Source organism: Conger conger, chromosome 1, assembly GCF_963514075.1.
Source record: "Conger conger chromosome 1, fConCon1.1, whole genome shotgun sequence".
Taxonomy (NCBI): domain Eukaryota; kingdom Metazoa; phylum Chordata; class Actinopteri; order Anguilliformes; family Congridae; genus Conger; species Conger conger.
Window position 1 is genome coordinate 57,290,084 of NC_083760.1, and position 23,385 is coordinate 57,313,468.

The 23,385-nt window shown below is 39.5% G+C and overlaps 1 long non-coding RNA gene across 2 annotated transcripts in view; it reads left to right on the forward strand.

Moving 5' to 3' along the window:
* The window catches only part of LOC133120581 (uncharacterized), a 58,480-nt gene that overhangs the window by 7,028 nt on the left and 28,067 nt on the right, over window positions 1-23,385 (forward strand). The window contains exon 1 of one of the 2 annotated variants that reach the window (XR_009707506.1): window positions 3,066-3,174. The exons of the other annotated variant lie outside the window; for it this stretch is intronic. This is a non-coding gene — a long non-coding RNA (uncharacterized LOC133120581). Of the gene's footprint in view, window positions 1-3,065; window positions 3,175-23,385 lie in introns of those variants that run through there. 2 annotated transcript variants of the gene reach the window in all.

The window sequence follows — 23,385 nt, forward strand, 5'->3', positions numbered from 1 at the left end:
TGTGTTTATATATATATATATATATATATATATATATATATATATATATATATATATATATATATATATTCATACATACATAGGCCCACATGCATTCAAACATACATACATACATACATGCATACATACATACATACATACATACATACGTAGCCTACATACTAGTTAATAGTTACAAAAATTGATTGTGAACCAATATAGTAATGAGGTAAATGCCCAAATGCCCATGTGAACAGTAATGCTATTGATAAAAAAAACTGTTTTAGTCTACATTTTTGTAAAGTTGTTACTGTAAAAATAAAGAAAAGAAAAATAACATTCTTCGCTTGCATGGTTTATATATGCGTATATTGTTTTTCATTTACAGAACTGAAACTAAGAATCATTTAGGCTCCATCAAACGGTAGGAAATAGGCAATATGCTACTGCATATTTCACATGAAATAATAATATTCAAATATCAGGTAACTTATATCATGTTTCCGCAGCATTAACAATTATTGCTTAGTTTGTTCTCTGGGGGAAAGGGGAAAAGGAAGGGAAATACATGTAGAATTGTCTTTGTTTGTCAGCTAATCCGGTTTAAGACATAAACGTAACCACTTTATACGTTCTTTATGTGTGCTTTAGACAGAAAGATGTGGTACACTTTAACACTTTCCATGGGGTATGCAAATGACGAAAGTCTGACACTGTATGCTATTTGTATACAAATGTGAGGTAAAATGGGTTTGCGAACGGGGGCCAAGTAAATTTGTGGGTGTGGATGGGTGGGGTGTGTCGGTTGAGTTGCGTATTATTCTTTCATCTTTTCTACGTGTTTTTCTTCGTTCTGAGAAGAAACGTGTACTCAAAATCTCAAAACTGGATACAGAGCTTTCGTTATGAAAGAAGGAGATCCTATAATACAAAACAGTTCGCAAAATGTGTCGTCCTATCTCTTTTTCTTTCAGTGTCTATCTCTCTCTCTCTCTCTCTCTCTCTCTCACACACACACACACACTCTCACTCTATCTGATTTTCCCTTTTTAGCAGAATAATTTTGAACTAAAAATTATGATTTGGTCAATAATTATAAGAATGGATAAATTGTATGCGCCTCTTTTAACGTGATATATATGGAAAAAAGAATTTAAAAAAATAGGGGATTGCAGTGTAATTGTCTCATCAGCAAAACACAGCGTATGCCTTGTAAACTTCGTCGTGAATAATGTCAATCTGTATTTCCTCATGCAACCCTTGCAGTACACAGAAACTGCCCCAAAACGTTCAATGCTTTGTTTTATCTGAGCTAATGTATTTTCCTGATGGGTTGTATATGTATATGTGCTATACAATGTGTGTGTATGTGTGCGTGCGTGCGTGCGCGCGTGCGTGCGTGCGTGTGTGTGTGTGAGTGTGAGTATCTGTGTTTCCCCTGTCAAATGCTCTATTTGATCCGCTTGTCTCATTTTATTTAGGCCTAAATAACGTTTCCTTTTAGGCACATATTATATCTGTTTGCTTGAAGTCCTTTGTCATAGAACTACGATTCTATGTTACATCGGCATGATATGTAAATTTTATAATCTTAATTACGTTAATATAAGATAACTAAGAAGATCTCTGTTTCAATCTGTGTTTCTTCCATTGGGATACTCATTTTTGAGTTTCTTTATCTGTTTCATATTTGATCTTTTCTTAAAGTCTCTTGTATTTGCCTGTGTGTTTCAGAAAATGCTGTGGATGTATTTGCAGTCGTATCTTGTATCCATATTCCTCTTGCTGTACTTGTACCACAAGGGACAGATTCTCTGACACGAAGGTCGTCCTTTGGGTAAACTTTTTTCACTCATCCTCACAGCTAGAAGTTATGTCCAAAAGGGTGTTATTATCTGGTATTAATAGATTCAGCCCTGCGAAGACAAAATCAGCTATTGATAATTGCAAGAAGTATACAGCAGCTACTGTATCGATCGGCTTGTCCTCTACTCCCCTGGTATATAGAGATAAGAAGACAGACTCTTTAGTGCAATATAATTTATTTTGACCTATCTGCTTGCTACAGACTTATGATGAATAGCCAGACTGGCTAAAGTCCTTTATCACGAAACGTACCCCTTGATATAATATTGATTCTTTATAACTAGCTCGGCACACAAAAATCAAACTGTCCACTTGGCCATCATCATCATCAATATCATCACAAAAGCGCTGAAATAAGGATCTGCTCCAGATTCCAAAGGGCCTTCTCACCATCTCCTTGCTGATCTTTGCTTTACTGATGATGAAAAGGAACCAGAGAGGAAAATACGTGTTGTTGAAACCAATAAATAAACCACAATTTGTTTTCTTAAAAAACACACCGTATTGGGTGTCAGCATCAAATGAAATCCTTATCAGACTGTTGAGGATTTGCAGAGGATAGATTATGAATTGGTCTCTTCTCTCTGGCAAGCATTAATTGTGCACAAATGCATCTTCTTATTTCTAAACCACTGTTGGAATACAGCCTTCCATCTATTTTATACCGTTGGAAGCAGGTAGGTAACACAGGCTACAGAGTATCCTACGTTGGTGGCCAGCCGAAATAAGAAGTTAAACCCTCGCCTCGTCGACGAGAGATACAAATAATTATCTATCTAAGACCTGACTTGGAACATGCTTTATTATTTAAATCGCTTATCTTCTCATAATGACTGTAGACTAATTGTGAGCATTCATTCCGATTAAAAATGTTTGAACCATTTAAAATAGGCAGCCTGGGGAAAGTAAAGAAAAATATAAGCTCTTAGACTTATACCAATACATGGTTTATTTCAGTAATCCTAAAGTGGTGATATTTAATGGCCTGTTTTCTCAACTATAGTAGCCTATCCTAGGTTATTTGAAATAACGCGTTTACTGCAATCCATATTAACCGGGTTCTCTTGAGAAAGGGGAGGGTGTGTGCGGAGTGGAGGGAGGGAGCGCGACAAGAAACATACAAACAACCTCTTAGGCTTTTAGCACAATTTGGATATGGGTATCTGAGTGAGGTTTTCTGTACAATGTCTTTCTGCCGTATTAATATAAGTGCAGAAAATGCGATAGACAGGCTACTTTTCCGAACTTACTTTCCCCCACGAAGCGTACAGTCACTTATTTTAGAAAGGATTCTTTGGAGGCCAGCACCGTGACGACAGGACTCCCAAGGTAGAGTGATGCGTATACTGTAGTCGCGTGGCACTGAGAAAACATACTTTCACAAAATGTTTGTTAAATATGGATAATGACGAATTAATTCTTCTTTAGATAAAAGGACATTACCCATCCGGATTAGTTGCGGAATGTAATTGTTAGGCTATTTAATAACGCCTTGCAGTATCCTAGTATTCATGTAAATCGGCCTGGATGATGTTGTAGAGCTTACATCTAATGCTTGTTTACATCCTTTTTTCCCCGTTGAGTTTCAAAGCTAGGTCAGCGCAGATACAGCGCGATGATGCATTTTCCTATGGGGGGGGGGGTCTCTTAACAGAAGGGAGGTTACTTGATGTCATTTCTGTTGTTCTATTAACATGGTTTGTTATTTATCGAGATTGGCCTGGGACTACTTATGTGAAATATATCATGTATTGTCCGGGTAACAGTCGTATCATTTCACTTGATAAATCATAGGCTTTATTTATCTAATTGGTCGTGTGTTGAAATCATTCATGTGCCGTGGACGCACTTCCTCATGGGCTATGAAACGCAGTCGTATTGGGAATAGTGTACATTTTGCCCTGCTGTAGATGCTGTCCCGCTGCCGCCGCTAGTGTTTGAATAGTGCATAACTATACCGTGACATCATGCGTTACTTCTGTCGTATCCCGGAAACCTGTTCTTTCTTTACCCCTGAACCTGCAGGATATGACAGTACACACACTGGTAGCACTGTTATAATACGCTAATCCATGCAAACAAATCTCTGGTCAACTTTAAACATTAGGAATCGAATGTCTCAATGACAGCCTACACAGTGCTTCTGGCTCAAATGGCATGCTGAACAGGAAACATGATATGTTCTCTTGAGTCTAATGTAATGTCAAGTAGTATTTTTCATCCTCACTGAATGGCAGTACATCATTTTACATTGCTTAATCCAGAAAGTGCCTACAGACATTTAATACTCTTACTTGTAGATACTTCATTTTCAATTAAGAAGGCTTGCATTCAGAATATAATGCAGGCCTATACATTTTAATTTGTCATATACCAACCAGTAGTCATTTTTCTCTGAACTGGTGCTAAATAAGTCCAGTGTTTGCCATATTTTATATGAATCAGATAAAAATCTGACCTCAATGTCTATTTTCTTACCCAGTGTTAACAGTTTCATTTACACTGGCACACAAGTATTGCATCTACCATAGCAGAAGCATAACAGAAAACCTTTATGCAAGTTAACCACACAGGTTTATAATGCTGGGTGTATGCATTACCTTGAAAACATCCCATACAGTAGGCATTAGTGGATCCAAAAGTCAAGGCACTCTTCATCCAGAGATTCTAGGCATACACCCACAAATATGAACAGATGCATATGCACAGACGTGCACGCACACACACACACACACACACACACACACACACACACACACACACACACACACACACAAACACTCACACAACCAACCATGCAGCTTTGAGTTTTTAAAGAAAGAAAAAAGTGCGCATGCGTACTAAATTTAGCTTGCCATATCAGTCCCTGGTCATATACAGTAAGTTAAAGATGCTCTCTGACCTGTTCACTTAAAGGAGTCAGATGAGCTGATGCTCGGATACTTGCAGGCCTGACAGTAAAAACGAAAGCTTTGCTGTCCTCCTGGGCTCGGGGCTACACATGCTGTGACTGGATACGTTTAGCGTTTCTGGATCTCAGGGCCTAACTTTACAGGCGACTAACAATGATGGGAGCTCACACCTGTTGCCAAGCAGAGTAATGTACCTCTGCATGTATAAGTAATGAGTATTGTATGACTCAAGTAAGTGGCAACTGCCTGTGAAGAGTATCTGCCCTGAATCTAAAAAGGGAAAATGAAACAGTGGACAACTTTTGACCACCTATAGAGGAGATGCAGATGAACATAGTAAACTTAATAACTCATTGTCATTTGGAGTGGGTTTTTTCTGAGGTTCAATACTTTTTAAAATGGCTTGCAGGGGCACTTCACAATGGATTATATTTGAGGGATTAAACATAGCTGGACAAATTGATAACCCTACGTTTTAACTGAAACTGAAGGAAAACAACAAAGCTGTTTTCCCACTTTGTGAGACAATTTTGTGGTTTATTATTATAAAACATAGACAGACCTGATTTAGGTGACTAGATGGTTGGCAATACAAAGAATAGTGTGGGTAATTCAGGCTAAGGCACATAGGCCCTTGTTTATGTAGTATGCTAGAAAATTTGTTTCCATGTTTTTCTTACTTTGACAAAACACATGCATTTCTTGATTACTGAAATTCAATAAATTATTTTAGTCATAAGTGTTTGTATTGTAACTCAGCCTCAATCAACAATAACTGCAATATACATTATTTCACGTCAGTGACTTCATGTTTGCGTATGATATATAAACAAGTGTCACATAATTTGAATTACAAATTAGGCAAGTTATAGGCCTAATTGCTGCCTTTTTTTTTAGGTTAATGAAAAAGTAAAATCTGGTTTGAATGTGGGCTGTAGTTAAGGACAAAGGGCACTGCAGTAAGACGGAACGGAGGCCTGCTGGTGAAACAGGCCTCGATATGAGAGTGAAGATGAGCCAGGAGTGTGCAGTGGAGGTTTATTGCACCTATGCTCAGGTTTGGTGGCAGGTCCATCATAGCGTAAGCCTGGCTCTGTCTCTTCGGGGACAGGAAACATTCTCTTGATTGAAGGAAACTTAACTGCAGCCAAGTACAGAGGCAAGGAACTGATGGAAATGTCGAGCAATTTCAGCCTTTTCACAACTACTGTAGTTTCCCATTTTAGAACAGTAACAGCATCAGACACACTGGCACTTTGGTATAAGTTTTGAAACATCCGTAAGAGGTGGACGGAGCACTGCAATCACCGTGGCAATTTTCCCACTCAAGTTTTTCAAATGGCCATAAGCTTTTTAATTGATCTGTTTTAACAGCAAGAAGACCAGGGGGCCTGGATATAACCTGGTGAATCAGTGCTGATTGTATACACTTTTGTAAACGTCGGAGAGAAACCCTACAAATGACCCTGAATTTGGAAATAAAAAACCTATTAACAACATCTAAGGTTGTTAATTTTCCATTTGAATATGCCTGTACATGTTTTTACCCTTTGTGTTTTCATGTGGTTAAACATTTATATATTAATTTGTAATTATGTTGATTCTAATATGTCTCTCCAATGCTTGTAATCTTTATCCGTGGAACTCACACAGTAATTACACGGGCAGAAATCCACTTGGGAGAAAGCAGAAGAGGGTTTTGTCATGTGTCTCATTTCAGGTCATGCTTTTCAGTAAGGCATTGGCACAGTACTCAGCAACTCCTGAAGCTGCTATCATGATAATAATTTCCAGTAACATCTGAAGATTGTCAAGGACAGAATGCAAACAACATAAATTTGTCATGGGAAAGACCCCTGGCGTGGGCATGTTTTAAAGAGCTTTATGGTTGCTTTCATTTTTGACAGTTATACAGGTTTCATTTTTGACATGTTTACAGTTATAGAGAGAGAGAGAGAGAAAGAGAGAAAGAGATTGAATGAGAAAACTGAGAGATGAAGACTGCATACTATATATGTACATATGTGCATGTGTATCCACTTATGCTCACAAGTGTGCATATGTGTGTTTGTGTGCATGCATATGTTTGCGTGTGTGTGCATTGTACATTTGCGTAGCGTATTTGTATCTACATGCATGCAAATGCCTTTCTGTGGCCAATTGTGCGTGAATGTACTATGCATCTGTAATCTGTATGTGTGTCTGTGTATGCTTTTGTACGCGTCTGTGTATATATGTACAGGGATAAACACGTTTGCATGATTGTGTGTTGCGTGTGTGTGTGTGTATGTGTGTGTGCATGCATGTATATGCGCACACACATCTGTGTTGAGAGCAATTTAGATGGCGTAGGCAGACAACGATCTTCGCACTTCTCTCCCTGTTTACAATGGGAGTCGTCGGTGAGACTGATGCAGGGCCAGAGGCCGCTGAATATGAAATAATGCCGTGAGGCTCGCCGGCAGGAAATTAGGAGTGACACATCGAAGATAAAGGGGGCGCAGCCAGCACCACAATCTGTGCCGGAGATTTAGAGTGATAGCCATGCCACGTGGGTTCTTCATCCACTCTGCCACACAAGTACCGCCGGCCAGGACCGGCCAAATAATTTATCTGAAAAAAGGCACTCCTGTACAGTGAGAAAGAGTGGCGTTCCAAGGCCTTGACAGCTCGCACTAGATAGGTATGAATAAAAGAAGCAGATGGGGGTTTGCGATGCAGTCAAAGTCCCGTAGAGAAACAGGTACTAACGGCGAGCAGGGGAGGCAAAGTGGAGACCGTTAGAGGTGACTATGCAGAATCGCGGATATGTTAAGGCACAGGTGTCAAACTTCAGTCCTGGAGGGCCGCGGTGTCTTCTGGTTTTCAGGTTGTTCTCTGTACCTGTGGCTCATTGAAGTCATTGATTGGCTAAATAATCCACATACATTGTTCTCAAGGCCATAATTCACAGCTGATTGAAAGGAAACCACCAAAACCTGTGGACACTGAGGCCCCTTGGGAATTCAGTTTGACACCCCTGTGTTGAGGGATCAGAAAGTGGGAAACGCACAGGGCCATCTCCGGGCTTTGTGCAGCCCTAGGTGGGGTGGGGTCGGGTGGGGGTGGGAGGGCAGATTATGAGCACTGATTAACGACCGGGGGTGGGAGGCAGGGTGGATTACAAGCGATCATGGACCGGGGGCATTTCGCTGGGGGATTTCAAAACAAGAATGAGGGCAGTGTTGTCAGATTGGGCAGATTCCCACCCAAATCTATGTAGTGCGCTCCATAATGTTTGGGACTTTTTTAAAATTTATTTTTGGTTTGGCTCTGTACTCCACAACTTTAGATTTGTAATCAAACATGGCTAAAGTGTACATTCTCAGCTTTTAATAAGGGTATATTTATATATTTTATTTTGGTTTTGCCATGTAGAAATGACAGCACAGTGTAAAATGCCCCCATTTCAGGGCCCTACAAGTTTGGGATGTATTCATGTTATTAAAATGAAAGTAGTTTGTTAAGTACTTTTTCGAATATCCTTTGCATGCAATGACTGGTAATGCTCTGCCAGGCCTGTACTGAAGCCAGGGGCTACTTGCCTTAAATGTTCTCTTCAGCATATGAAACATTTGTTCAATTGGATTCAGATCGGGTGAATTACTTGGCCAGTCAAGAAATTGAGTGTTTTTGGCTTTGGAAAACTCTAGGTATCATTGTCCTGCTGTAGGATGAAGGGCCGCCCAATGCATTTGGAGGCATTTGCTTGAACTTGAGCAGATGTGATGTTTCTGTACACTTCAGAATTAATTCTGTCGCTGTTATCAGCTGTTACATCATCAATGAAGACATTGAGCCAGCACCTGTGGCAGCCACCCCTGCACCACCATGTTTCACAGCGAGGGAGGGGTGTGTTGAATCTTGAGCAGGTCCTTTTGGCCTCCAGACATTGGCCTTGCTATCACTCTAATACAAGTGAATCTTGGTCTGATCTGTCCACGAGACATTTTTCCAGACCTCTGCAGGCTCTTTTAGGTACTTCTTAGCAAACTGTAATCTAGCCATCTTGTTTTCCAGCTAACTAGCGGTTTACATCTTTAGTGTAGCTTCTGTAGTGCTGTTCTTGAAGTCTTCTGCGGACAGTAGTCACTAACACATCCAATGACTGCCTCTAGTCTGGGGGGTTTTCTTCATTATGGCGAGGATTCTTAGGCCTCAACTGCAGAGGTAGAGGTCTTCCTTGGCCTGCCAATTACTGAGCTCACTTTCTTCTTAATGATGTTTCAAACGGTTGGTTTTGGTAAACCTATGGTTTGGTCTATGTCGCTGACTGTTTTTTGTTGTTGTGGTTGCTGTTGTTTTTTTTTTGTTTTTTTTTTTGTTTTTTTTCAGCATCATAATGGATTGCTTGACTTTCATCAGCACAACCCTGGACCTCATGTTGACAAATCACAGTCTCCAAAGGCAATCAAATGCCTTAAATCAAGACTAGATACTGAAAGCCCTCTTATACCTGCACTAAGGAAGCAGTTGAACAGACCGGACTAATCAGAAACGCATTTGAAGTCATTTGTCCCTAATTTTACAGTGCTGTAGTGAAACCAGAATTCATAAAAATATTATACATATACCAAAAAATGCCTTTTGATAAAAAGCTGAGTCTCTAATTTTGCCACATTATTTTGATTGTTTGATTACAAATCTAAAAATCAAAGTACAAAATCATTAACACAACCCATTCCATTTTCCTATTTTTTTCTTTTCTTTTTCTTTTCCCCCGGTTAATGCCCCCTCATACAGGTGGCACTCTTGGGGACTGCCTATATTGCCTCTGCCTAGAACCGGCCCTGAAAATACTTTTATAATTACATAACATTTTGGAAATGTTGTCAACATGAAAGTTAATTTGGAAAAAAGTATTTAAAAATGGTATAGATATCAGAAAATAAATCAAAACAAATGCTATTATATTTCCTTTATCAGTGTTTCCTGTGCAACATTTTAGATATTCACTCAGTGAGCACTTTATTAGGTATTTATTAGACTTATTTTCTAGACTTCTACTGCTGTAGCCTATCCACTTGGAATTATGATGCATTGTGTGTTCAGTGATGCTCTTCTGCATACCAATGTTTAATTTGCGTTACTGTCACCTTCCTGTCAATTTTGATCAGTCTGGCCCTTCTCCTGTGGCCTCTCTCATTAACAAGGCATTTCTGCCCACAGAACTGCTGCCCACTGGATGTTTTTTGTTCTCTCTGCTCCATTCTTTGCAAATTGGTGAAAACCCAGGAGATCAGCAGTTTCTGACTCAAACCACCCTGTCTGCCACTTTCAGTCATTCCACGGTTAAAGTCTCTTGAACAATCATGTATGAACACACATGCATTCACAAAGAGAAGAAATTCGCACATACAAACCCATATGCAAAAAATATAAAGAAAGAGAGAGTGAGACACACACACACACAGAAAACATAAAGCTGCTCACACTGGGTGAGCAAAAATATTCACCTGGAAGTCTCTACAATTTAAGGCCAACCCAGTGAGCACACTTTGATACTTAAACAGACTGTAGTACATAAATAAAGCAGCAGGGTTTTGGCAGCTTGCTGTTATAGCTGGGGTGCTGCAACATCATTTCTCCCTCTACTGGCATGAATAGAAAAGTCTGAACCACTGTGATGAATCTAAACGCCAGATTCAATCTTAACAGCAATGCCCCTTGTCCTAATTTTTATCACTTGCATGCCAGCTTAACTTTTTGGTTAACTTCAGCAACTGCCAAACTGAACACCTTGTGTACGAGCTGAAAAATATTAACACACTTAAATTCATTGTTCAAAGTCAAGGACACAGCATTTTGCAGTTAGATTGAATCTGGCCTTTTGAATCAATGGGATTTCTTGTGCGGGTTGACATTGGGAAGACAAATAATGCTTGACAGTATGTGCAGGGCCTGCTCTCTGTGTGTGGGATATTATCTCAGAGCACAAACACCTCACAACAGCTATGACAGCTAGGACGGCGAATGAAACGAGTGACCATAAAAAGATGATAATTACACAACGCGGTCACTCCTAAACATCATTTCACCTGACAGTTTGCCTGTGCATGCCATCTCCTGCATTGGGTCAGATGTATATTAGTTAAAGCAGCCAAAAAAATTAGTCAATTTTCATTTGTTTGCACATCTCTTAGGGAATGTTTCTTTACCATTTTAGAATATTCTGAAATATGCTGATTGTCAATGAGTTGAAGCTTGTTTTCAGTGCTTCGCATTTACAGAAATAGCACGTCAAAATGAAAGCAGAGCAATATCATACAAAGCCAGTATTTTCACCTTCATGAGCATGTACTAACAAAACAGTGGCGCATAATTAGGTAATTAGAGTTGCTCAGTCTGAGATAGCAGCCTTAAGTGACCGCCACTGCTTGTAAGAAGTCAAAGTGTTTGGGGGGAGGGCCAGTACTTTCAGGGCCAGTGATATGTGTGCCACATTGTGCTGTTCAATAGAGCCCTCTGAATTTTTAAACAGCATCGGTTACCTCCGACAGTCTTTGTTGTGGCACCATTTGCCTTGCCTAATCCCGGTAAGTGCATTTCACATCACAGCCGTGTCCAATAGGCATTCAGATACTTTTACCAAGCATTTCCTGTTGGTCCAGAGAATATAACTTTAACATTTATTGTTAATGATTTGACCTAAAGGCATATTAGGAAGTAGGGCAAAATAGCTTATTTAGACAGAACTGCTTTAGATGAACATAATATTGCAATAAATACCTTGTAATAGTTGTGTATCTATTTTAGTGTAACCATGGCATGTTACATAATAAATAAGCCTATGTCAATTTCATTTATTAAGGTAGGAAATGCATGATATTGACACTCTTTTGTAATTGCATCCCTTTCATTTAATCTCATCAAACTTCAGTCATATCATATTGCTCTTAAACCAGGCTGTTTTAATGCAAACAAATGCCCGGTTGCTGACCAAAGAGTATTGAAGATATTCACTCACTGAGCACTTTATTAGGAACATTTCTACTGTATTACACCTACTTATTCATGCTATTATCTAATCAACCAATTGTGTGGCAACAGTGCAATTCATACAGTTATGTAGATATGGGTCAGGAGCTTCAGTTAATGTTCACATCAACCATCAGAATGGGGAAAAAATGTGATGTAAGTGACTTTCACTGTGGAATGATTGTTGGTGGCAGTCAGGGTAGTTTGAGTATCTCAGAAACTGCTGATCTCCTGGGATCACACACCCTAGTCTCTAGAGTTTGCAAAGAATTGTGCAAAAAAAAGAAAAAATCCAGTGAGCAGCAGTTCTGCAGACAGAAATGCCTTGTCAATGAGAGACATCAGAGGAGAATGGCCAGACTGGTCAAAGCTGACAGTTATGTGACAGTAACGCAAATACCCACACATTACAACAGTGGTATGCAGAAGAGCATCTCTGAACACACAACGCATCACAACTCTCAAGTGGATAGGCTACAGCAGTAGAAGTAAAAAAAAATAAGTCTAATAAATACCTAATAAAGTGCTCACTGAGTGTAGATGTGGTGTTTTCAGAATAGAAAGGTTACTAGACCAATAAGTCTAATAAATGTCTAGTAGTATCTTCTTAGAAAGTCTAGTATTATCTTCTGTGCGCGACGACACCAAAAACATTGTACCCTTCAAAAAACGTTAGAAATAAACATTGAAAATGAAAGCAATGAAAGCCACATAAATCAGAAAACGTATTAAAATATCTCCCTATATCCTCTGGATGAGAGGTGGCGGGGATATTTTGGAGCATTTTTTAAACATATTGTGCCTGAACTTGTTGAAGGGGCGGCAGTCTGTGGGGCTCCCTAGCATATCGGTGAAGTGCTCTCCCAGTACTTTAATAGCGGGGCCTTGCTCTGACAGCACTTCACTTTGCCTGGATATAATCCTCAGTAACATCCTTAAATGGGACCCGGGGTGCTCATATTTGAAAATAAAATCTGGGGAAAAACATTTGTTTGGACATGCTGAGCATTAAAAACACTAGCCTCGTGAGGACCGTGGCCTTGCGTGCGTCCGACTAAACAGCTTCCCCGGTGTAGGGGAGGTTCATTGTCAGATGTATTTGTGACTTTTTTATGACATTTTTAAGAATCAGAAAATACCCCTATGTGCCCTTAAGATAGAATGGAAAGGGCCCTAGTTATGCCCCCTAAAGTGTACCAAAGTGGCACTTGTTCTGTGCAGTGCAGGCATCCAGCAGTGGATAATCTCGTATTCCTGAAGTGGCTGTGATGGTCACACTCTGTGCTCAGACAGAGTGTGAGGCTGGAAATGTTGTAAGACAGAACGTGAAGTCGGCACTATGCTGTCCTGAATGTGGATAACAATTTATGAGGTTTCCTTTTGCAACAGTCTGATGTAATAACGTATAGTACTTATTACTGCCATGGTCCTTTAATTTCAATGCTGGTCCGCAGTCTCAGTGCATGTACACGACATATAAGAACAAGGAATCTCTCGCTCCATTCCTTAAAGCAAATCATCTTAGATTTTAATCACAAACCCACTGGTTACCATATGCATGTGCTACAGATTTATTTAACGCATGTGCATTTTGTGAACATGAACATACCAGCAACTATCCGTATTTGGTGAAAAAGAGAAAGCACGCAACGCTGTGTTTTTGTTTACGTGTGGAGCTTTGTATGTTATATGTACTTTTACAGGGTTCCTGTTTGTTTGTTTCATTTGTATTTGGACTGATGCCATTCGCTGGAGGATGAACACCCATTTTGTGGAAAAGGTAATTGCTACACAGTACTGTCTGATTGCCGGGATCTTTCAATGAGAACTGCCCTAGCCCCTGCACAGCCGACAGCCTGATTACAAATCATGTTATTGATTTGATGAATGTAAGATGTTTGCTAATAACTGCTCTCTCATACCATCTGTTAATCTCTGTTGTGATTAAGGAGGTAATCCTAATACCTATTATTCCTAATGACAAGGACGGGATCTTTTGCTTATACAAGCTTAGCGCATTAGGCTTCCCCGGTTGCCCGGGAAGTGCAGCAGGAGGAGATATCAGCCATCTCAGCCGCAATTGAGAAATCGTCTACCTCCGCGGCACAACAAACGTGATACAAAAAGAATTACACTCTCACTAAAGTCCATTACCTCCTATAATCACACAAAATGATTTTTCTTAAATATGATAATAAATCACCGCGCGGATCGATGCAGCGCAGACCAACTGCTATGGCCTGATAACGCATTAATCAATATTTAGTATTTAGATTTTAATTAATACTTGGTGGAGCGGGAGCCCTTTAGGAGAGAAATATTATCACAGACGAAGAAAAAGAAGAAGAAGAAGAAGAAGAGGGTGAAGAAAAAGAATGGTTAGCATGCAAAAATTGTTCCTCATATCTGTCATTGATCAGTCAGCTAGGCCGCTGATTAAAAACCTGGGAGTTTTCACAGGGGGGCAGGGCTAGGCTGACTGGATGTGTGTGTGTGTGTGTGTGTGTGTGTGTGTGTGTGTCCACAAGAGCATCTCCTGTTGTCCTATCTATCCGGGTCTTTGCAAAGCATGCTGGGTAAAGGGAGAAACTGGTGAAGCACACAGTTGTGTGTTCACTACAGGCTCCTGGTCTCACTTGAACCTGGAGCAACAGTGCTACGAGCCTGCTTTATTATTTAATCCCCCTGCCCAGAGGAGAGCAAATTAACACCCAGCTCAAGGTTTTAAATGACGTTTCAAGATGCCTGTCCATTCATTGCAAAATCACACCCACACACACACACACACACACACACACACACACACACACAATCATGCACACATGCACAGTTTAAATTATGGATATAATATATTATACAATATATTATAGTGTACATTTTTGTAATAGAAATAACCATTTTAAAACCACATTTTGCTCTATTTTGGTGTCTGGCAGAATAGTTTATAGTTGATAAAAAATACATTTTATATTTTAAACAGCTCTGTCATGTTAAATGGTGCTGTCATATTTCATAGCACATGTTAAAGCTATAATCTTCAGTTTTTCGTAGAACTGCTCTGGAGTGTACAGTAAGGACTACAGTTAATTTCTCCATTCCCCTCTAAAATAAACACATCAGATTAATAGTTTCTTCACGATGCCTTTACTTTTTGGAACTAAACTGTGCTGCTCACGTACTTTAAAAAGGGCATAATCTTTCATTGAGGTTTTTAATTGCTTAAACATATGACTTAAAACTGTTATACAAATGTATTGTTCAGAGTGACATTTGCAGTCTCAATACTCCTCTTCTTAAGAGACTGAATTTCTTTTGACAACTTATTTGAAAATGAACATGTATTTGCAAGGCTTAACCATGAACTAGAGGAGTGCATAAGATAAATTGAAAGAAGAAGTGTGTTATCCCATAAGATTTTATGTGCTCTTAATAAGAGTGTGAGTCTTTTACCATTTATACCACTGCCCAGTATCATTAGATAAACACCCACGTATTATACAGTATTTTGGTGGTTTTTGCCTCCACATTTTTCACCTGCTTTGCTTGTCATGTGTTTTGTTCTTAATTTGCACAGGGATTGTATTGCTTTGCCTGACACGTAGCATAGTGGTATGTATTTGTAAATTGCACTTATATGCTGTATATACTGTAGATTCTTCTTGTAACATTTAACAGATTTTAGGCCTTGCATTAGTTAAGGGAAGGTACACACTTACATTCATGCACATCTCATTTTGAACATTTGTGCATGTATAGCACAAAAAATATTTGTGCTATATGAAATTTTTTTTTTTTTCAGCTTTATTGGACATTATATAATATAGAGAGACAGGAAGAATGGGAGCGAGAGAGAGGGAAAGACATGCGACAAATGTCAGATGGTCGGATTCGAACCGCCAACGTTGCAGCTCGCAATGAGCATGCGGTCAGTGCTCTACAGGCTGCGCCACCGAGACACCCCCCTCATATGAATATTTTACCCTTAATAATGTGTAGTCACTTAAATTCTTGTTGAAAAATAGGTGTGGAGAAAAAAAAAACAAGAAAGCAGATACATATCTATCCAGGCCGCACAACACGGAAAACGAAATCAGCAGCTGACTCACAGCGCAGTGCATTTAACCAAGCTGTCACCATCATAGAGAAAACTATTGATTTGCAGTTAGAATTTTTATGGATCGTATATAGAATGTCATCCCCGGGTGTACTGTGGTGATCAATTAGAACCATTTAAACCATAAAAATATGAAGTGTTTCCCTCCCCTCTCTCCCGTCACACGCGCGGTGGGTGTTCATCTGAGAGCGCGGGTGGGTGGAGGGGAAGGGGAAGGGGGGGGAAATCGATGGTCGGTTCTGCGGATGAGTTACAGGGCGCTGGCGGGGGCTGCCGTCTAGGCGGTGGAAAAGCGAGCGCTGATCTGCGCTAAGCGCCCCGGCTCTGGGAAAGACGGCGGGCCGCGACCGGGCTTTCCCTCGCCGCCTCGGGACCGGGGTCGGAGGTCACGCCGGGCCTCGGATCCGGCTGTGTTATCTCCCCGCCCGCTCCGTCCCTCAGGCTGAGCCTCACCGCGCCACGGGCACCTTTCCCACACCTTTCCCACGCTGGGTTCACTCCTTTAACCCTCCGCACGTAGATAATACAGCCCTTACTACCAACCGCAAGTCTGAAAGCAAGCATCTCCTGTAGTCCTATCTATCCGGGTCTTTCCAAAGCGTGCTGGGTAAAGGGAGAAAAAAGTGCGATGTAGTCTGCACACTACAGTCCTGGGCTCCGCAGACACCTTTCCCACGCTCGGGTGCGAGAGTTCACTCCTTTAACCCTCCGCACTTAAGATAATACAGCCCTCACTACCAACCGTGAGTCTGAAACGTATTGCCGAGAGGCCCTCGTTTAAAACGGTGGACAGAGGTTCGCATTAGCCGTTATTTTGTCATTGGTACGCAAGCACTTGCTGTGCATATAGGATGTGCTTCTCTGTGTTTGACTGCGTAGATGTTGATAATAGCTTGCATAATGTCCATTTATACTACTGGAGATTTACTGAAACAATTAAAGTTAAGTGTCTGGCTCAAAGGAAGAATAGCCAGATCTCTAATCACAACATTAACACCATTCCTGGCTACATTATATGTGCATACTATCATACTTCCCCGCCATAGATCTGCCCTCTGTTATCATATTATTACACCTGAAGATGAATTAAGTGATTTGGGGTATGCTATTGACTGTATCATCCAATTCCCAGTTGATTGAAGTGTCACCTGTTTGGGATGTGAACGTATGTACAGACATGCATAATGCTCTAAAAAACATCACAACACACCACTGATGCAATAAAAAACATGATACAACAAATACATTTATCCATAAATAAGCCAATGAGAGAACAAGAGCAGTGCAGCAACAAAGCAGTAATGGTGACATGTGACTGCTAATGGGTCAGGCCACTTACAAAAAAGCACAAGTTTAAAATCCTTAAATTGCTAGACTGGGAACATACAGTAGGATTATGTTGTTGCACTCTCCGTTAGGCTATTGATTGCTGGGAAAGTTTGCAGCAGTCATCTGACAATAAAGTTGATATAATTGCACAAAACTATCCTTTTGTCTTTATTCATTAATTTATTTGTTCATTCATTCATAATGCTTATTTGTGGTTTGGTATCAGTCTCTGTGCCACGGAAGAATTGAAAGAGCTGGTGTCACTAAAAGTCATCAGGAAATGGCTGCATTTGATAAACAAAACCAATCCTTATGAGTCATCCACATGGTCTGCCCTGATAAGCTTTAAATAAGTGGCCATAGGTATTTCGTTGACCAGAGACATTGTATGTAAGAACAGGGGCTCTTGTTATTTGAAAAACAGAGAGCAGGGAATAAAATCCATCCATCATGGCACTTAATCCATAACATACATTTTTTATTTAGTGGCTGCCGTCCATGTGATAAAGTGTACGGAAAAATTCTCGCCAATCTGAAATATCTGCTTACATTTGTTATTCAAAGTCAATGACAAAGCACTGCAGATATTAAAAAGAATTCTCCCCGAAGTCACATAATCTCTGTCCCTGCCTTGCCATAGTGCGAAGACAATTAATGGCATGCTGTTCTTGTGAAACTTAAGCTTATATTCCAGGCAAGTGAACATTGGCATGTGTGCATGTATTTGTGAGCGTGTTTTCATGACATGTACATAATATGAATGCATTTGCGTTAGTGCCCCTACACGTCTATAAACAACCGCTTCAAGTGTTCGAATTCCAGAAAAATAAAGGAATTCAGACACTCGGAAATATAAATAAAGAATGAACGTGGAATGGATGAGGTGGGTGGGGGAAGGGAGGGGAGGAGGAAAGAAAGAAAGAGAGAAAGAAAGAAAAAGATAGCAAGCGTACAGAATGACAGGCAGTCCGGAGACAGGGTTGTTAGTTTACGTAGGCTGTGGGCTGAGTCGACTGGAAAATTTTGATCACTTTAATTTACTATATCCAGCGTGCCTGCTCTCTTCGCCCAGTGCCTTTATCAAGCCTGGTGAGCTGGTATTGATTTTTTTATTTTCTGCGCAGGATAAGAAGACAGAGAGTTAGGGGCGAGAGTGAATGGAGAACTTTCCTCAGATTACTGCTATTCTCTAGCTTATTGCATCCTGTCGTTTGTGGTTTCAGATGATGTCCAGTCGACCAGGTCTGCTCCAGGCAATAAACAAGGTGAATAACAATGGAACCGAGATAGGGTGCAAGTCTGGAAGGGTAAAAAAAAAAAAAAGTGAAAAAAAAAAGATTAAAAAGAGATAAACTGTGTAAAATGCAGACGGAGAAAAAAAAACTGCTTTTTGTTTTATGTGTAGGATATTTGGTGCATAATAGAAAAACAAACCCTTTTGGGTAACATTTGTAAAATTTTGTGTACTCTCTCTGTCATTGGGGTTACTGCGGACATTTCTTTTCCCATCTTTGTTTCACTCCTTTTTTTAAGCTTTAATGCAGACCGTCGTATTTCTACATTTCCCTGCACCTGCAGGGCCTTTTAAAGAGACAAACAGGACAGAGCAGGTCGCCTACACCCGGTGTGCTTGTTGATGGCTTTCCGTGTATCTAGTGAGTATCATAGCACCTCCTTTCAAAGCTCCATCCACATGCACTTCGAGACAAAGCAAACGGATCATTTAAAACAATGGCTTTTCAAAGGTTATTGCAGTTGAATCTCCTTCTGTCCCGTGTCAACCCTGAAAGGTGATCAAACATGAAAAGACGTGTTTGAAATCAATGCGCTGATCAGATTTGAAATGCCACTAATGCCCTTCAAACCAAATTTCATAGAATACCGAGACAAAAAAAGAAAATAAATCGATAGCAGGTTGCTAAAGTGGAAAAAGAAGTTAATTGATTTATGATCATTCATTTTTTTTCATTCCCAGCAAAGCTGTTGACTATTGGTTTCTGTACACATCAAGATGATGATAATATAACAGTGCTTTATAAAATAACAGACTACAAACAATTAGACAGGTCCATGCTTTGGCATTTGTTTCTGCTCCACGACAGAACTTTACAGTACCTGACTGGGCACCGTAATTCTTTTCAGTGGTCAAGGAAATGGAAATCCAGAGGTCTCTGCGTTTATAAAAGTAATCCATTACAAGTACGAGGCCTTTGTGCGATCTTCCTCTTTTATCATGTCAATTTACAGCTTTAATAACCGGGGCCTCTGTTATAAATTTGTCTTACAAATGGAAGAAAAGAGGAAACGCTAATAATGTCCCATCAATGCAAATATCATTTAAACCATGTAGTAAAATAGGCCTCATGTCGGAATGAAATTATTTTAACACCAAGGGCACAAAACACTATTGAACTGCCTTTTTTTCTACATTTCCTGGAGCTAATGAATTATCACCCCAAACAAAACAGTGCAATTAATTGAGGAAGTAATGAATTTTGCCAGACTGCAATAGGACTTACTAGAATTTGTTTGCTGGTTATCAAGTCAACTTCTTTAATAATTACCTTGTGTACTTTTGTGGGAAAATTAATGTGTGGACGCATGTAGTGCATGCACATGCTCTTGATATTTAGACAGTCAAAGCTGGCAGTACTTTCAGTGGGCTCCAGAATGACTTAATATTGAATATAAATGGAGAAAAATGGCTGCATATAAAAAACAACATGGATAATTATCTATATTTTAGGTTCAAACATATGGGAAAACAACATACTTTTATTTCAATACATTTACTCTCACGTTTAAATATTTTTTATTTAGTAATCTGAATTCTTCCAAAAACCACTGGTGTCAAAATAATTGGCACTCCCAACAATTATTCTAAATGAAATCAAACAAAGTGAAATTTTACTTAATTTAGTTAATCTCAGTCTAAAGGGACCATATTGTGCCATTCCAGCACTTTCTGTTTCACTAGAGTTTGAAAATGAGGTAACAAGCATGCACAATCCCTTTGACAACCATTAGCATGGGAAAATCCCAAGAACTGAAGCAGTAAACTATAGAAGACGCGGATGGTAATTAACCTTACGTCAGGTAATGGGTATAAAAAAATACATAAACGGTTAAACATGCCACTTAGCACTGTCAGGGCATAAAACATATCGAATGGTTGCAAACATGCCAGGAAGAAGACACAAGCGTATGTTATCTCCACGGACAGTAAGGACGATGGCGAGGGAAGCCATGAGTAACCCAAGGATCGCAGTTTAAGAATTGCTGTGTCTTGGGGTCACCAAGTCTAAAAAATGGCACCTCCATACCAACAAACTCTTGGGAAGGGTGGCACAAAGACAACCCTTACTGAGCACAATAGACAAACTCAAGCATCTTGAGTTTGACAAACTTCATTGGAATTATGACTGGAAGAGAGTGCAATGGTCAGCTGAGACCAAAATGTAACATTTTGGAGTGCATACAAGGAGAAGCACCTCATACTGTCAAATATGGTGGTGGGTCATTTTGGAGATGTTTTGCTGCCAGTGGTCCAGGGGAACCATTCAACATCAATGGTACAATTAATTCAACAATATACCAGTGAATCTTGGCAGAAAATCAGGCCAGGAAGAGACTTGGTCATACTGTAGGTAGGTTGTCCAGCAGGACAATGACTCCAGACATTAATAAAACTCCCGGATATGGTTAAGTAAAAAATCCCACGTAAATCCCATGAACAACATGTGGGGGGTATATCAAGGATGTCAATGATTTTGAAAAGTTCTGCATGGAGGAATGGTCAAAAATCCCCCCAAATGTGGCTTCTAATCTTTGCCAGGGGTGTCTTGTGGAACCTTTTTTTTTTTTTTAAAGAAATATGATCAAACTTAATATTATCATTATTATCATTAACAAAACACACTGCTTTAAACATGTTGGAAAACAAAACTTATGTCAATAACTGTATTATTCTTTAGTTTACAGCATTTTATGTGCATATTTATCAAGGGTGCCAATAATTTTGGAGCTCACTGTAGTCTGTTCATTAACATGTTTTGTGCCTGATGTTCTGTAGGTGTTTTATGTAAATATGAGAGCAATATAGACAAAGTTCATGGTGGACTGTGTGCTTATACTTATTGTATATTACATTTTGGTGGATGGGGCTGAACATTTGCCACATGTAGTGAAATAATAGAATATGTTGCAGGTCCAAGGTGAAGAGCTCACTGTCAGATGGAATGTGAGATGAGAAGAGAGTGGATCTTGACTGGGAGAAGAGGCTAGTGACAGGCTGGTAAAAGGTGTCTTGAAAACACTAATTAAAATTGAATACCTCTACAAATGCAGTCCAACACACAATTCTCAAGCAATTCATTTGAGTAGCTGTGTTGGTGTGAATCTTGCTTTCTAACCGGCTTTATTTTTGTTTTTTTAATTATAATTTTAAATGTTTTCTTCCTTTCACTTATGTTTGGTGTTAGCATTCATTATCAAATGTTTTAGAACTTTGTGGTTTTTGAACATCTGAATTCCCTTTTTGAGGTGCCCTTGATGTCATCTGCAAAGGCTAACCAAACAAATTCTAATAATCTATAATGTGTCTGATTTCTAAAGCATTCCCAAGGCTTCTTTTTATTACAAGATGAAAACATCAGATCCTTATGTTCCTGAAATACAAAATAGATACCATTAGCATTTCATCCATAGTGGATCTTTAAAAGGAGAAATATATGAGTTCAGTTTCTTATACAACCTCTTTTTATGTTGGTTAACTTTTAATGGGTACATTTTTCTTGTTAATAGGAAGGTCACATCACAATAGACATAGTTTCCGTCTCGTACTATACCTTCATAAACACCTTTTCTGCATTTGCACATTGAATATGATCCTTGGCACCTGTGTAATCCGACATACTTAAACTAAGAAATATTAGTAGTTCTGAAAATGCCAACATACAGCAAGTTACACCAACTGTTTTCTTCAATTTGTTTAGACAGTGAAGTAAGATCAATTGCTTCCTTCTTTGCTTTAAAAATCCTGATGTGAATCAGTGTATATGATTGTTAATATAACCAATCATCACTGGCTACCAATATAGGCAGTCTACATTGTATGACATTTATGTGTCATGTAAACTAATGTAAAGCTTTGACTGTGGGGCTTAAAGGATGCCTCAACTGACATATCCTGGGACTTTGTATCAGATTTGTATCAGAGCAGAGGCCCCTCTCTGGGGATGTTTCGGGAATGTTCTGACCCCTACCTGATTCACACAAAAACTCCTCCAACAGCCTCCTATTTATGTCCAAATGCCACACTATCTCAAAGGGCATGCGCTTCCTGAAACCGGCATTGCAGTTATCATTTCCACATTTGGATGAAAATGTATGAAATGTGGTAAAGGGATGTAGATTAGCATTTGATAATGAGCTGTTATGAGTTAGAAAATATTAGCGAAAGTATTTTTTCTTTCACTTTGCATTTCATGGAAAAACATTCAGTTTGGTCCAGATCAGTCAATATTAATGGAGGGATTGACCTTTCTAAGAGGCCTTGCCCCTGTGGTTATTTTCAGTGTCCCTGTCAAGCCCTGTCTTACAGGCAGTGAGAGGAAAGTCTCTCTTCGCTCGATTTCCTCTTTGCACACTGTAATGATCCACTTTTTCTTCAATAAAAGGAAGTGTGCAGTGTCTTATGACATAGAACACCGATATTATATCGCTAAAATAGATGTAAAATTGCTGGCTGTCATGCACTATGCCCATATATATGGTATTTAAGCATATTCAGATATCCTGACATCCAGATCACTGAGCATGGCAGAACACTAGATTCGCTACAACATAAGATGGATTTAGTTAGCGGTTTAGCTCTTCTTTTCAAAGCAAACCTAGTCAATTATGGTGTGACACAGAAAATAATGTGTAATTGTGTGTAAACACACAATAATTATCAGGGATATACTGTATAGCATGTAGAACCTGGCAGTCAGAATATTAAAGTTTAGAGCTACTAACCCATCCACATGAAATCTGCATGAGAAGACAGACGGTGCTGACGTTCTGTTATATCTGTATGACATGTAGTAAGAGTTTCATATCTCATGGGATATATGTATTTCTGAATTTCTTTGCTCAGCAGCAGCTGATCAAACCATGTCACCGTGG